We start from the raw sequence: 15,500 nt of genomic DNA on the forward strand, positions 1-15,500 counted from the left end.
ACCCACTTTATAGTTCCATCTATGTTGTATTTCCCTAGTTTGCTTATGAGAAGGTCATGCAAGACAGTATCAAAAGTCTTACTAAAGACAAGATATTCCACATCTACCACTTCCTCCCATCCACAAGAGTTGTTACTGATTTGTTCTTGACAAATCCATGCTGATTGTTACTGATCACCTTATTATCTTCTAAGTGTTCACAAATTGATTGTTTATCTTTCCAGGTACAGAAGTTAAGCTGACTGGTCTGTAATTCTCCAGTTTGTCCTTATTTCCCGTTTTATAGCTGGGCACCATATTTGCCCTTTTCTAGTCCTCTGGAATCTCTCCTATCTTCCATGACTTTTCAAAGATAATTGCTAATGGCTCAGATATCTCCTCAGTCAGCATCTTGAGTATTCTAGCATATATTTCATCAGGCCCTGGTGATCTGACGACATCTAACTTGTCTCAGTAATTTTTTAACTTGTTCTTTCCTTATTTTAGTCTCTGATCCTACTTCATTTTCACTGGCATTCACTATGTTAGACATTCAGTTGCTACTAACCTTTTTGGTGAAAACTGAAACAAAAAAGTAATTTAGCTCTTCTGCCATTTCCACTTTTTCTGTTGTTATTTCCTCCCCCCACCCCATTACGTAATGGGCCTACCCTGTCCTTGGTCTTCCTCTGTATTTGTAGAATGTTTTCTTGTTACCCTTTATGTTTATATAATAAAGATTGTGAGGCATTCAGATGTTACAGCAGTGGGGACCATTTAGGTATGACTGATAGATACATAGATTAGAATAGATAGATAATGTGCTGAAGACCAGATGGAACATGGGCCAATCATTCTTTCTGAGGTGGTGTTGAAAATGGTTTTGACTCCATCTATGCTAACAACCTAAACTCTCTTCAATGCTAGTTGAAGGGCAAAAGGGGCCTGTTGTTGACAACCATTCTGAGACACAGATGATGTTACTAGTGTAGATGGTCCCTAAAAGAGTTCCCTGAGCCACTATGACCCAACTGACTCAACCTTGCTGCTTAGAAAAATTCGGAGTGAATAACTAGACTTTGCATATACACAAGAATGCCAATGACCTTGGGCTCAGTCAGAGTGAGGGGGAAGCATTGACCAAAAGAAATAATGAAGACTTGCAAACCCCAACACCAGCTCGTAAATGGCCAAATCTAAGGACTGTGAGGTAATATATGTTATTGGACCAACTTCTGTTGGTGAGACAGACAAGCTTTCGAGCTTACACAGAGCTCTTCTTCAGATTATCAACAATAATACATATAAATCTAAGAACTGTCATCTTGAACAACTCAGCTGATTTCAAATGACTGGTTAAAGCACAGAGGGTATTGGTTTCTAAGATACCCAAAACACAGACCATAAAGGGAAAGGCTAAAAGTCTCAAACCCCTACTTTAGTTAAGTAAAATATGACTTATTTACATAGCATGTTTTATGATACACATGGGATGCTCTGGGATCTGGGCTCAGATTACATTAAAAGATATAACTACAGATATGAAATTCACTGTGTTATCTCTTGTTCCCAAGGCAATTTTATAATATTCAGATCTGTTATTAAAACAGGTTCCAAAGCAGAAAGAATAAAAATCAACATTGAAAAGTGGCTGAACTTACCCCATTTCCTGCCACAAGAAAAGTGCCCAGATCACAGGGTCATTGTTGCACATGAGGAAATAACTGACCACAGACAATTTATGTAAGTCACAACCAGTGGGCCTATAATGCTTTATCAGATCTCAATAACACAACTGAAATGGCAACCCCCGCACTTCCCAGCCCCCTCCCCAAACACAGCAGCAGCTACATAAAATTTTCCCATAAAAGAGAAGCAACCTATCAGTGCATAGATACCAAGGTGACAGGTGCCTTACCCAAGACAGTTATTTATTTAGACTTATAAAGGCTTCCCTGCCCATGATGTGCCTCTTTCTTCCTTGATATGCCCCCTGTACCAGGGTGAAGAAAGCACCTGGCACAGGAACCAGTACCATCAGCTTTACCCCCAACTGATTGATCCTTGCCCTTTCCCATTGGTTGTCTCTTCTCCCCCAGTGAATTTCTACTGTGCTTATCAACATAACATCTAGGAGTGTCTTTTCTATTTTCTTATCCTCCCTTTTCTCTTCTCTCATTCCTCCTTTCCCCCTTCCTACCTTATCCATTTTGCTCACTCTCTTCTTGCTGCCTTGCATTTTTCAAAGGGAGTGATGGACCCTGGTCTTGTGAAAGCTGCTTTTTGTTCAGACTTCATCTGACTTTAATTTAGTCAGATAAATGTGTGGGAGTCAGGAAACAGTGTGAAGGGTCAACGTTTTAAGAAAAGCTAAAGCAAAGAAAGTGTCCCATAATTCTGAGTTGCTCTGCCAAATGATAGTGTATGCTTCCTGCACACAGGTTGAGCAACAATGTGATCACATTTATGGTCATGGCCACTTAAAATACCATGTTACTTAAAAGTTACATTGCACGACAACTTCATAGGCAGCATCCAAAAAGTGATTTTTAATCACTTTTGAATCTATAATAGTGAAGCCACTTAGAACATCACAAGTGATATCTTGCTTCACATTGTGACCTCTTAAAATGTCACAGCAGCAACAATGAAACAGCTTAGAGCAGGGGTCGGCAACCTCTGACATGCTGCTCGCCAGAGTAAGCACCCTGGCGGGTCGGGCCAGTTTGTTTATCTGCTGCATCCACAGGTTCGGCCAATTGCAGCTCCCACTGGCCGTGGTTCGCCGCTTCAGACCAATGGGGGCTGCAGGAAGCTGTGTCCAGCACATCCCTCCACCTGCGCTGCTTCCCACAGCCCCCATTGGCCTGGAGCGGCGAACCGTGGCCAGTGGAAGCCGCGATCAGCCGAACCTGTCAACACGGCAGGTAAACAAACCAGTCCAGCCCACCAGGGTGCTTACCCTGGCGAGCTGCAGCCAGAGGTTGCCGACCCCTGGCTTAGAGGTTACGATTCTGAAAAGCCTACTATCACTTGAACTAAAGGTGATCTCTGTTAGCTATCAGCAGTATAGGATTCATGACTCACAATTGACAGTTCTGATTCTATCCAGTAAACGGCAGTGGTTCTCTCTTTCCCTCTGACACATACACATATTCATTACATACTGTTTTACAATGATTCTTAATATCTGACAGCAGTGGAGTAATCTCTAATCTATTATATTTAAAAACTGTTGCCCCAGAGTCCTTGTCTTTGCTAGGGAGAAAAGCTGTGCTCCTCTCCTGAGTTAGCTAATTTGAGATAAATAACATGAGATAAAAATCCTACAGGAAAAAAAACAGTTTGTAGTTTTCACACAAGTTAGTGGATTGAGTTAAAGACTAGATCTTCATGTGCAGGTATTTAATACATAGCTGCAGACACATAGCTACAGTAAATCTAGAGATAAAAAAGTAATTTTCTGGCATATGGCTTTTGACAGCACAAACAATGAATTAGATGTTGGGTCAGTGATGTAGCCACTCTGTCAGGACAGCATCATTTGGTGATATCAAATGCATTGATCCACCATCGAGATGATAGAGGTCAGTCCAAACCAGATGGCTCGCTGTTTGTTCTTGAGCTCTACAGGGACAGGATGGAGAGCTCAGGAAGCCCCAGTTATAAAAATGTGAGTTAAACCACTTGCCACCCCAGTGTATTCTGTTGTAATAGAGAAGCATCTTTCAGTTCATTTGGTAGTTCTGAGGGGTGCGCATGAGCTGATCCAGAGAGACTAGGGGACACAGATCTGAGTTACCTATCTGCCAAGGAATGCTCCATTGATCCAAATATAATTCAGCACCACATGTTGCTGCTGTTCCTTAGAAAGGGCATGTCTGAGAAGCTCAGCTGTTCCAGAGAAGGGGTATCTTGACTTCAGCTGGCATTTTTTATGTGTCTTTGAGATGAAATTGTGAAGTAAGCAGTCTTGCTGGTTGGCTGTGCACAGTAATGCAGTGAAGGGCCTTGCCTTCATACTTAATCACAGGGGGATCAATGCCAGCAAGGACCAGAAGGTTGGAGACTGGAGTTCTCCGGGCCACACCATTGATGATACAAAGGGCAGAGCTGATTGCTGAGTCCAACTTGCCACAGTGATAACTGGAGCCCCATGCTGCCACCTAGTATTCAGCAGGTGCAATAATTAGGGCATTGGCAGATGTCCATAAAGTAACAGCACTACTGCCCCATAGGCTGCCGGCAACCCTGTGGAGCACATCAACTCTTGACTGGATTTTAGCTTTTGTCTCCTCGATATGTTGTCAAAAGGACAGAGTGGTCAAGCTTTATCCTTAATAAATAAGGTATGGTTCAAAAATGTTTGGCTGATTGTGCATAAGAACCTGCAGCTGTCGATGAGCTAATTGGCTGGTGGGATGGAAACAAGATGGCACTGTCTTTAATGCATTTAATTTAAGTTACCACTTCGAAAAATACTTGGCCAACGTGTCATGGTTAGATGATAGGCAAGACTCTAGATCCTCAAAACTTCTTCTGGCTATTGCCAGGCAGATGTCATCAGTGTACACAATCTTAGTTGCCTTAGTTGACCTGTTGGGTGCCAGGTCAGCTGTATATATATTGGAGTGAGTACAGATCCCTAGGGAAGTCTGTTATTCATACGATGTGGGTGACTTGAACCATCACCACATTTGACAATCACTGTTCTGTTAGAAATTATCTGCATAAAAAAATCTTGTCTGGGACTCTGGAATGTACTTTTAGGACTAATTCATGGTGAAAAGTAATCCAGGTAATATAGTCCAGCTGCCTATCAACGCAAGATTGTTCTCAACTGTATCATTACTAGCTTTCCCAGTTTAATATAAATTGTGCCAGTGATAGGACCTCCTCCACTTCCTTTGGGAATGATTCTGTACTCTAATAGATTTCCCTGTCAGGGAGTTTTTCTTTATATTCAGTCTACATTTTCCATCTCTTTTATTAGACTAAATAATAACTTTTAGTGTTTACATCCTTCAGATAGTTGTAAATTTCCATTATATATGACACAGCTTTAATCCAAGTATTAATAATGAAGGAAAATGGGTATAGCAAGAGAGGAAAGATGGTCTTGTGATTAAGGCAATGACCTGGGACTCTAGCGATCTGTGTGACAGAGTGTATCAGGCCTTCTGAGGCGCCCTACTGGAGGCCTTGCAATCCTACCACACCCTGACACAGGAAAGGAGCAGTGAAGATGGGTCCTCCAGGCCTGCCTAGAAAGGCTTCAAGGGAGCAGTCAATCAAAGCGCAGCAGGCGCCAATAAAAGGAGCTACAGGGCCTGAGCCAGTCAGTTGCTGTCTGGGACCAGAAGGATGAGAAAGGGCTGGACAACTGAAAAACTCTCCAGACAAAGAGACCTCAGAGAGACCCTGCTCAAGCATGGATAAGACAGAGACCCCAAGGACTATAACCCTAAGGTGATGGGATCAAGTGGGAAGAAGCCCAAGGAAAACCATAGCAGCTAATTGATGGAGCTAAAGGGAGCAGTGCATGACTGCTATTCATAGGGTCCCTGGGCTGGGACCTGAGGTAGTGTCCCTCCACTGGGGAAGTGTCCTAAGCCCTGAGAAGGGAAGTGGCACTCTGTAACAGGGCAGCAGTAGACTTAAAGTTAGCCTAGAAGAGGACTGGGAACTGAGCTCAGACAGGGCTGAAGTTGCTAACAAGGGCACAGTGATAGTCCTTGTTGGATCTTTGTTACATATATTCACCTATTAACTATGTGGCAGTTAGAGGGCTGAGCCACTGAAGACGCACCTAGTGAGGTCAACAGCCTTCAGGGGGCACCAGGATTAGAAAATTGCAGCACCACACCCAGTCAGCAGGAGGCACTAGTGAGAGGTGACTTCCCATCACATCCTGATTCAAGTCCCAGCTCTGCTGCAGCTTTCCCATATGATATTGGACAAGTTACTTTATCTCTCTGTTCCTCAGCTGTAAAATGGAGGAAATAATACATCCTTTCTCCCATGTTTTGTCTATATACATTGTGAGCTTTCGGAGCAGGGACTGTCTCTTACTATGTGTTTCTTTAGTACCTAGCACAAATTTGATTCTAGTCTTAGTTGGGGCCTCTAATTTAGATTTGTCTTAAAAAGAATTACACAAGTGAGTTTTGTTTCAGAGACTAACAGAAAAACAGACCAGTGCACTTTCTAGTTCTCTCCGATGTGGATGCTACATGTTCATCTAATTCATTTGGCAGCAAAAGTGTTCTCCGTGAGCTAGAGTCTGATCTGAGTTACACAGATGTAAATCCAGGATAATTCAACTGATTCCATAGCAGTGCTCCTGATTTACATCTGAATAACTGAGATCAGAATCTGGCCCAATGACTACATAACCCACAATGGAGGAGGGGAAATAGCAGAGAAGGGAGGGCTGAGTTTACAAAAATGCCTTCTCTCATTTTTATTGCTCCCTGTTGTCTTTTTAAATCCAGGCAAAGAGGTGCAGTAATCTCTGTATTCCACTGTCTATCTCATGAACTGTACAGTCACCATCTATTGTTGTGTTCCTGGGCATATGCCATTCAAATGGAAGGAAAGAGTGAGTGCCCTTCAGAGGAAAGACTAATCAAGCACATTAACACCTACTCTACATGTATGTTCCTGTTTTTCCTTTGCTAATGAGATTTTTTTTTAAGTTTGCCCAGATGCCTCCTCATCCCCATCCATTCTAAGTGCTCTGTTCTTGTCGTATTAGTCTGTACACACTAAGAGGTACAGACTTGCCCACATTAAATAAGATCAACAGGAAATTAGGTGCTGGCACTCCTTCAAATGATGCTTCTCAGCTTTGGAAGTGAAGTAAGGTCGCTCATTGTAGGTTGTCTTTGTCGTCAGGATGCTGAACGGTTGTACACTGCCAAGTTCATTGCCTCAGAACAGGAGACTCACGTATCCTCATGCATCAGTGAATGGCTTTTATATGTACTACAAGTATCTTCCCATAGGTGGAGTGATTTGTTTAGTGCTGTGCAGCCCCTGTTCATGCTTGCAGGTTAACTTGATAAGATCAGTGTTTAATGCAACTTGGATGCCATCAGATAGCCCCTAAACTAACAGTTTCAAGATAAGCTTTTGAGACCTCAGAGAAAATATCTACTTTAAAATTCTGAGGTCAATAGAAAAACCGAAGAAATTGTGAGTTACTGAGGAGACTCATCGCTACTTAGTGCCAATTTTACAACTGCACTCCAGCTGCTTTTTATCAACTGTCCCCTCAGAACATCCCTCTTCACCTCAAGGGGTCAGGACTGTGGGATCCTGAGTGCCTCTCTTCATTATTGAAAGCTTCCTACAACTTTCTGAGCCTCCAACACCCTCCCTTCTCTTCCTCCAAACCCCTCCTCAAAAGCCTTCCTCTGACCTCCACCACAATGTCTGGTGACAGTGTCTCCAGGCCTCTTGCTCTGAACTATGGCCCAGTGGATCATTTCTGCTCACGTCACTGATCCCATAACTGGCTTTGTGAGGTTACACCTTTTTGTGGAACATGCAGGGCCCCACCTGTGGGAAGTCAGCTGCAGGATCGTGATCTGAAGTTGTAAGGTATTCAGGGCAGAGAAGTCTCTGTGAATATTTTGTAGAGGAATAATAATAGGGTTTCATACTTAAGAGAAATTAATGCAAACAAAAAGGGTGATCATGCATCATCCAAGTCAAATTGGACCCTAATTATCTCGAATAAGATTCTTATACTGTGCCCAGTCATGTGAAATCTAAGCAAACTTTTCAAATATGGCTCTTGTCCATCAGCCAAAGTAAAGTAACTTCAAATAAAAAAGATTCCAAAGGCACCTGATCCACCTTCGTTAGACTTAAAAGTGAAAACTCCTTTGGAAGCGAGAGTGACATTTCAAAGCTGACCTTGTACAAATAAAAGCAACATTGACGTAACTGTGGAATTGATGGGTGTAGGCATGACACACCAAACCTGCTTCCGCCCTTTATATCCACAGTATGTCTAGACAAACTCACTTCTCAAACATAGCCTTTGATGTGTGGTTAATGAACATCTCAGAGATGGGACATATGCAGGTAACTGCAGATATTTATTGGCCTGAGGCAATGAATAGCAGCAAATCCTTTTAAATAGAATCAGTATAAATCACTGGGCAGGTCTTAACTTTTTTATTAGTAATCTGTAGTCTGCAATTTTCTATGTAGTAATTTTTTGGATGATCAAGCCTAGCCAACAGATATATCATGGATTACTCTAACTTTATGTACGGAATAGAGTTAATAGCGATGCAGAGTTGGTCAAAACAGTTTATTATGTTTGCATGGATGGCTTCAAAAGATGCTATCTGAAAGCCCATGTCTGATCACTGCCACATGCATTTGCCCATGTTGTAAAATGCAGTATGTCTTTAATCCCTGAAAGTGAAAGCATATATTGTACAGTGATTGTGGTGTCCTTGATCACTTTGAGCAATACCCTTCCCCACAGGCAATCCATCTAGGGTTTTCTATAATACCACAGTGGTGGTGGTTGTTGTTGTTTGTTTACTTGTATGGAGATAGCACTGGGAGTCCCATTATGATGGGCCTGTACAAACACATAACAAGTTCCAGCTCCGAAGAACATGTGAAAAGCTTAAGCGGAAGGATGGTCCAGTGGTAAGACACTAGCCTGGGATACAGTTTCAGTTCCCTGCTCTGCTACAGACTTCCTGTGTGACGTGGAGTAAATCACTTAGTCTGTATGTGCTGCAGTTCCCCCTCTGCCAAATGGAGATAACAGTATTCCACTGTCTCACAGGGGTGTTGAATGTAAATACATTAAAGATTGTGAGGTGCTCCAAAACTACAGCAAGAGAGGGACCTATAAGTATCTTCGAGTGAATAAATTACAAACATAGATATGGTCATTTCATACTGTAAGTCATTCAAGCACTACTCCTGGAGAGACACTGTAAAGAACAATGAGGAGTCCTTGTGGCACCTTAGAGACTAACAAATTTATGTGGGCATAAGCTTTCGTGGGCAAATAAATAAATACATTTGCCCAAATAAATTTGTTAGTCTCTAAGGTGCCACAAGGACTCCTTGTTGTTTTTGCTAATACTGACTTACACAGCTGCTACTCTGAAACTGTAAAGAACAGTCAAGTTAAATATAAATGTATTAAATCACAGATGTTTTTTTAAAAAACTGCCTTGGTGATAAATTAAACTTCAAAACTTGCTATTCATTTTACTTGTGAATGCTGGTCAGAAAACATGAAGGGTTTGGGGCCTCACAGTAGTTATATGTGAGACATTGTGCTTATTCACGTAGCATATCTCCCATCGTCAGAATATTTGTATGGAAGCTTGTCTCTATAGGCAATGAACATATGCAAATTATATCACCTCCTCCCTTTCTGCTTAAAGCAGGGTATGACTCAACACCCTGCACATTAGAATGTTCTCTGTTGCATAGCTCAGTGGGTTGAGCATTGGCTTTTTAAACCCAGGGTTGTGAGTTCAATCCTTGAGGGGACCACTTAAGGATATGGGGCAAAAATCAGTACTTGGTCCTGCTAGTGAAGGCACAGGGCTGGACTTAATGACCTTTTGAGGTCCCTTCCAGTTCTAGGAGATAAGTGTATCTCCAATTATTATTTATTTATTATTATAGCTCGTTAGGGACCATATGTTCTAGATTGTCATCTCATCATAATGAAATATTAAGCACGCTTCCTGTTATAAAAGCCAATTTACCCACATCCTGCCCCAACGTGGAAAAAAACCACAGTGGGGCCCTTGGCTCAACACCTAACAGTGCATTTCCAGATCTACTGACATTTAGGGGATTTTAATTTGTTTATAATAGGGAGACTTAAAAATGTTTGGTTGGGTGTTAGCTGTAGTAGTGGTTAATACCCTTTCAGGCTAGATTTATAGATCTCAAGGCCAAAAGGGACCACTGTGATCATCTAGTCTGACCTCCCTTTTAACATCTGTCTGTCTGTTAGATAGATGTATTTTTTAGCATGGGAGTAACAGGTGATGCTGCATAACTAAAGGAGATGCAGCCAGCAAAATGATCCATAATTGCAAATATGTTGATCCCATGGTCATCAGAGGAGATCAAACCTTGGAGCATCACAACTAAATCACTTGAGCTATGCTTAGCGCAACTCTAATGGCTGTTAGTTGTCTTTGAGTCCAACCACTAGAGGGAGAGAGGATCTAACTAAGCTGCATTTTGCTCTAGTGTGTTTGTAGATTTTGATACAACAACCTTTAGTGCCACGACGGTTTGTTTTTATCTTTTTAATCATTCACAATGGATATTTGTTCCTTTAGCCCATCCATTTGCTGTGACTTTAGCTCTTTAGGGTCTTCTTCCATCATTAGTCATCACTTTAAACAAACATCCTCTGAGCCCTCCCAGTGACATAGCTTAAAGGCTCAGCCGTGCTATATGGAAAAATCATTAGAATGTCCCAGTTCCTTGGCTAGCAAATCAAGAACTCCACACATGCAAAACCTTCTCTCCTGCCCCTTCCTCCAGCCAAAGGGGGGTCAACTGTGAGCCCCCTTCTGAACCTATGGAGGAGAGTAAGGGGATGCAAGACAGCCCTTCATTCTCTTCTATGGCTTATCCACATTACCAGTCTGTGCACAGGGGAAGAAGAAGAGCTGTCACAGGCTGCTACTTTGGGTCCCATGCAAGTCTTGGAGCATTAGTAGCCCCCCTCAATGTGTGGTCGATGCAGCTGGGTTGACTCAGAGGTGTAAGTAAGATGCATCAGATTAGGCCTGGCACTTTACTTTTCCCCTGGAGCAAAGGAGAAGCTGGGATTGAATCATGACTCAATCACAATTCAGTCCCTTGTCTCCTTCTGAGGAAGTGCAGCTCTGCTCTGCCCCTTACTCAAGGCATGTTGTAATTCCACAATCTCCATTCCTGGCTTGTCACCATTCATTAGTTAAAGCTGTGTGGTGTGATGCTTGGCGGGTGCACTTAAGCCCATTGTGCAGTCTCCATGCAGGACCCTGAAGTCTCCCAAACTAGCCATATTTTAGCTTTGATCTGGGTAAGTGCAGGTATAATTATTGCTGCGACAGCTTTTCCCCTTGAAGACTCCAAGCATCACGTGATTAGTACACATACACACACACACACAGAAACACACCTGTTAAATAAACACCTAGGCCTACAGTCTCCTCTTGAAATCCTTTCTGCAGGCAAGTGAAACTGTGCGCAGAAGGCTGCTCAAGCACTTTTTCTTTCATTTCGCCCTGGCGAGAGGACACTTTCACAGAACCAACCCCCCTATTGACTTAAACAGAGTAGGAATTGATCACATTCCTCTACAGCGGCTGCGCGTGCCCGGGTGTTTATCACTGGCAGTCTGTTGTACGGTGCAGTTTAGAACCTAGATTTAGTTCTAGATTCACAATGTCCATTATCCTCCAATGATCTTCTTTGGTGGTTCCTAGTTTACAAACAGTTTCATGTCTGATTTTCTTTAATGTTGTGAACCTGAGGGCTCAAGGAAAGGGTAACTGATACAGTCTCATTGCATCGCCCCCGCTTCCTCCACTCCACCTGTCTGACTGCTTCTACCATAAGCACTGCTGCTCTTCCTTCCATGCCATCCTGTAATCATAGAATAGACTCCCTCAAATGGTCTGGAAAGTCACTATCCTGTTTGTGACTCAGAGAGCCTTTGGCAAAGGGTCCCCTGTTCTTTGTAAACAACATTCACCTCAGACCCAACCAACTCATTACACCAAACACTTATCTTGCAGGGTACTTATCCATAAGGGATATCATGTAAGTTATCTTCAGAAAGCACATAACTTGTCAAGACTCATAATCATTGTGAGAAGTATGTATTGGTAATATTTAAGGCACAATGTGTTTACATTGAAAGTCTGCTTTGTGGACCTGGAGTAGAAATTAATTAATGGGAGGTAATGGACCTTAAGGATGACCTGTCCAAGCAAGAGGGAGTTGTCACTCCTCCCTAATCGACCTGCAAGGTAGTGCAAGGCTCAGCTGATCAGCCTTGCTCTCTCCCAGAACTGCCAATGGAAACCATCAGAGGCACTGCTGAGCAATTGAAACCTCTTGGAGGTGTGAAAGCAACATTAACACAGATAGGGATTTTCCCTGAGCGTGAATAGGAACAAAAAGATGTTTTAAGTATAACCTAGAGGAAGGAGAAGCTCTCTGGAGCCATTCTCTGAGGAAGCCCTTTGCAGGGTGGAGGCACTTCCATGAATGATTGGATTCTGGTTCTTGTGAAACCAGCCAGCTCTGTAAAACAATGAACTTTGGGGGGAGAACCTACTTTATTAGCCAGGAAAGGTAACTATTGTTAAGTGTAGACCCAGGTTCATGTTTATGGGTTTGGTTTTGTGTTGTACCCATTTATTTCCCTCACTTCTCTTGTTAAATCTTTATTCTTACAGAAATAAACCTACTTTTGTTTTATTCTAAGTGCCCACAAGTGCTGTGTGGTTTACAGGAGCAGAGGTTTAATGTAAAACTGAGGTACACTGCACTCTTGGATGCAGAGGATCAGGCATTTCTGTGACTAGCCAGTGTCAGGAGCTAGATATTGCAGGGGAACAATTCAAAGGACTCAGGTACACCTATTATTTACCTGCAAGGTAAAGTTGGGGCAGACTTAGCCCAGAGAAGAGTGCTTGAGTGGCTGAAAGGCTGGTGGTGTCAGGGAGTTGACACCCAGCTACCACAAGAAAGAGTCTCTCATGCTGGAGGCAGGGTTAACAGGGTGACTCGCAGTCCAGGGCATCCCAAGAACCATCACGCTGTCCTCCTTCAAAGCCCCCCTCACGGCCCACTAGTATCGTGATGCTTGCAGGAAATTGCCAGCTGATAACAGGCAGCCTGACGGCCAGTAGAGACTTCCAAGCTCTGTTTCGTTTACTGTATGTTTTGTCTCTTACCATCTTTAAAAATTATTTGACTTGAAACCATCTAGTTCTGCAAGATTGCAGGCCAATGTAACCACATGCTTCTATCACTGTTACTATCAATAACATGCTTCTATCACTTGTCCTCCCTCCCTTATTCCTTCCATTTCTTTTCTATCCCCACTTGTGCATCTTGTCATAAATTAGATTGTAATTTTTGGGGGGGCAGGGGCCACCTTTTATTCTATGTTTTTACAGCTCACAGGGGGTACTACTGCAATACTAGTACTACTAATAATAATAATTAATAATGGGCTTGAGCCAGACATGCCATAATGCAGAAAGAGATGGGTTAAGCATTTCCTCCAGAGCTCTGCTAATGCATACTGGCCTGCTGTACCTCCCATGATTCAACCACTTCTGGGCAGAGATGATCAGAAAAATATTGAGACCTTTACATTCCTTTCCCGTGGTACCTGAATCAGATTTTCACCTGCAACTCCGCTGCCTTGTATTGTGCGCCTATGAGATATCACCATGAAGCAGATCCAGGGCAGCTCAATACTTGGATGGGAGATGTCCAAGGAACACTGAAGTGCTAGACAAAGTGCTGAACCAATGCCCCAGGGGTCACTGTGCCACTGGAGGCACCTCTTTGTGGATGAGAGGTAAAAGTAAGGTCTTATTTGCCTACCCTTGGGTATTAAAGATTCCCAGGCAATTGCTGGAAAACAAAACAATAACAGAGGGTTATCCACAAAGTTCTCACCAAATTCCAGCTCCAGTAACTGCAATCTATTTTAAATTCCCTCTGCAGTTTTCATTGGATATGCTAGTTTTAAATGCCCTACCCTATTCTGTTACATTGTTTTGCTATAGTGTGTTAACATTTGCTGTATGACACCCCAGAGGTGGCTGCATATCTGTGGTGAGTGAAGCAAACCTTACATTTGTAAAGTGGGTTGGGATCATTCAGGATGATTCTGTATAAGTGGAAGCTACTTTATTATATTTTATCATAAAGCTGCATGAACTGATAAGCCATACACACTTTGTAAAAAGTGAATCAATTCTGTTTTAAACATTTTCAAAATAGGAAAAATATAAAGTGCCATCTTTAAACAATACAAGGAGGAAGTGATTGTAGTCAAATGGCTGCAGCAGGGGACTGGCAACCAGAACTCTTGTGCACTAGTCCTCTCCCTGCCTTTGGACTGTAGGCAAGACACTAACCCCTCCGTGCCTCAGTTCCCCTCGATATAATTGTTCTGGTGCTTACTTCCCACAAGAGTGTTGTGAGACTTACTTGATTGATCTTCCCCAAGCACTTTGAGCTCCTCAGATGAAAGCTGTGGCAAAGTACAAAATATTACATGTCAAGTTCCTGTCTGGAGCAAACCTTTAAAACAAACCATAAAAATCAGAGTTTAGAATGAAAATGCTGATCCAACCTTCAGTTATATTGCAGTAGGGAATGGACACAGGGTCTCCTTTTATGCTGCTTATTTCAAACAAACAAGTCTGGGAGTCTCCTGTGGAAACTCAATGTAAAAACCAAAGCCCCTTTCATGGGTATTTTTGGTTTATCTCCACATGAAGCTCAAATTCATCATGAGGAGAAAATGTGAAACATGTTTTTTTCCCCCCATGTAACACTCACTTTCCCACAATGAATAAAAAATAATTTTCTTACATGGAGAGACAAATTTGTCAGTTCATTCACCCGGGAGTAAAAAAATAGCCCAGAAGGCAGGAACACCGTGTCCCTCAACCCTGCCAAAACACTAGGGATGATCCTGACGGCTCCCATAAAAAGCTTCAGTATTTAAGATAGTGTACACAGTGGCCACCTACACACAACCTCCTTAGCTCCTAATTTCTTAGCTATTGCTCAGCGGTGAGTAATATACTCGACAAATCTGATTCACATGGGCTCCAAAATGCATGCCAAGCTGTTGTCAATAAACGCTTCAAGGTTTTAGGGAAAGGAGAGTGGGTGGGGGAAGTCAACCTTTTCTATCTGACTGTCTGATCAAACGTGGGAGAAGTTTGGCTAATTTTAAGACACTAAACAGTTTTGTTGTACATTCTAATTGGAGCATCTGGTATGCAAAATAATATACAACTGTTTTTGGACTCTTGCTCATATTTTCTTCTCTGGGTTATTTTTTTTTCCTTTTTCTCTTCCCAGAATTGTTTTCACTCTTTAGTTATAAACATTTCAGTAATAAAACAGTAAAACCCAAACAGAAGTAATTGAACCCCAAAAAAACCCAAAACTCTTCTTAACAGCTGAAAAGTGCCATGGAACAATCAAAAATCAAATCTTTGTTTTTAATAGTGAATATAGTGTTCAGTGACTAGTGAAAGAAGTGGGAAACTGCAGGAAGAGATAGGATGGTTTCATAGTTAAGGCAGTTGAATACTGTCCTGGAGAACTGGATTCCATGCCTGGCTCAGAGTTCCAGGTGGTGATAGACAAGTCTCTTACACCAAACTTTTCACAGGTGGTGACTAATTGTGTGTTCATTTTATGGATGCTCAACTTGATATCCTCAGGTCTCAGCTGAAGCTGTGCTTTGAACA

This window comes from Gopherus flavomarginatus, chromosome 1, assembly GCF_025201925.1.
Source record: "Gopherus flavomarginatus isolate rGopFla2 chromosome 1, rGopFla2.mat.asm, whole genome shotgun sequence".
Taxonomy (NCBI): Eukaryota; Metazoa; Chordata; order Testudines; family Testudinidae; genus Gopherus; species Gopherus flavomarginatus.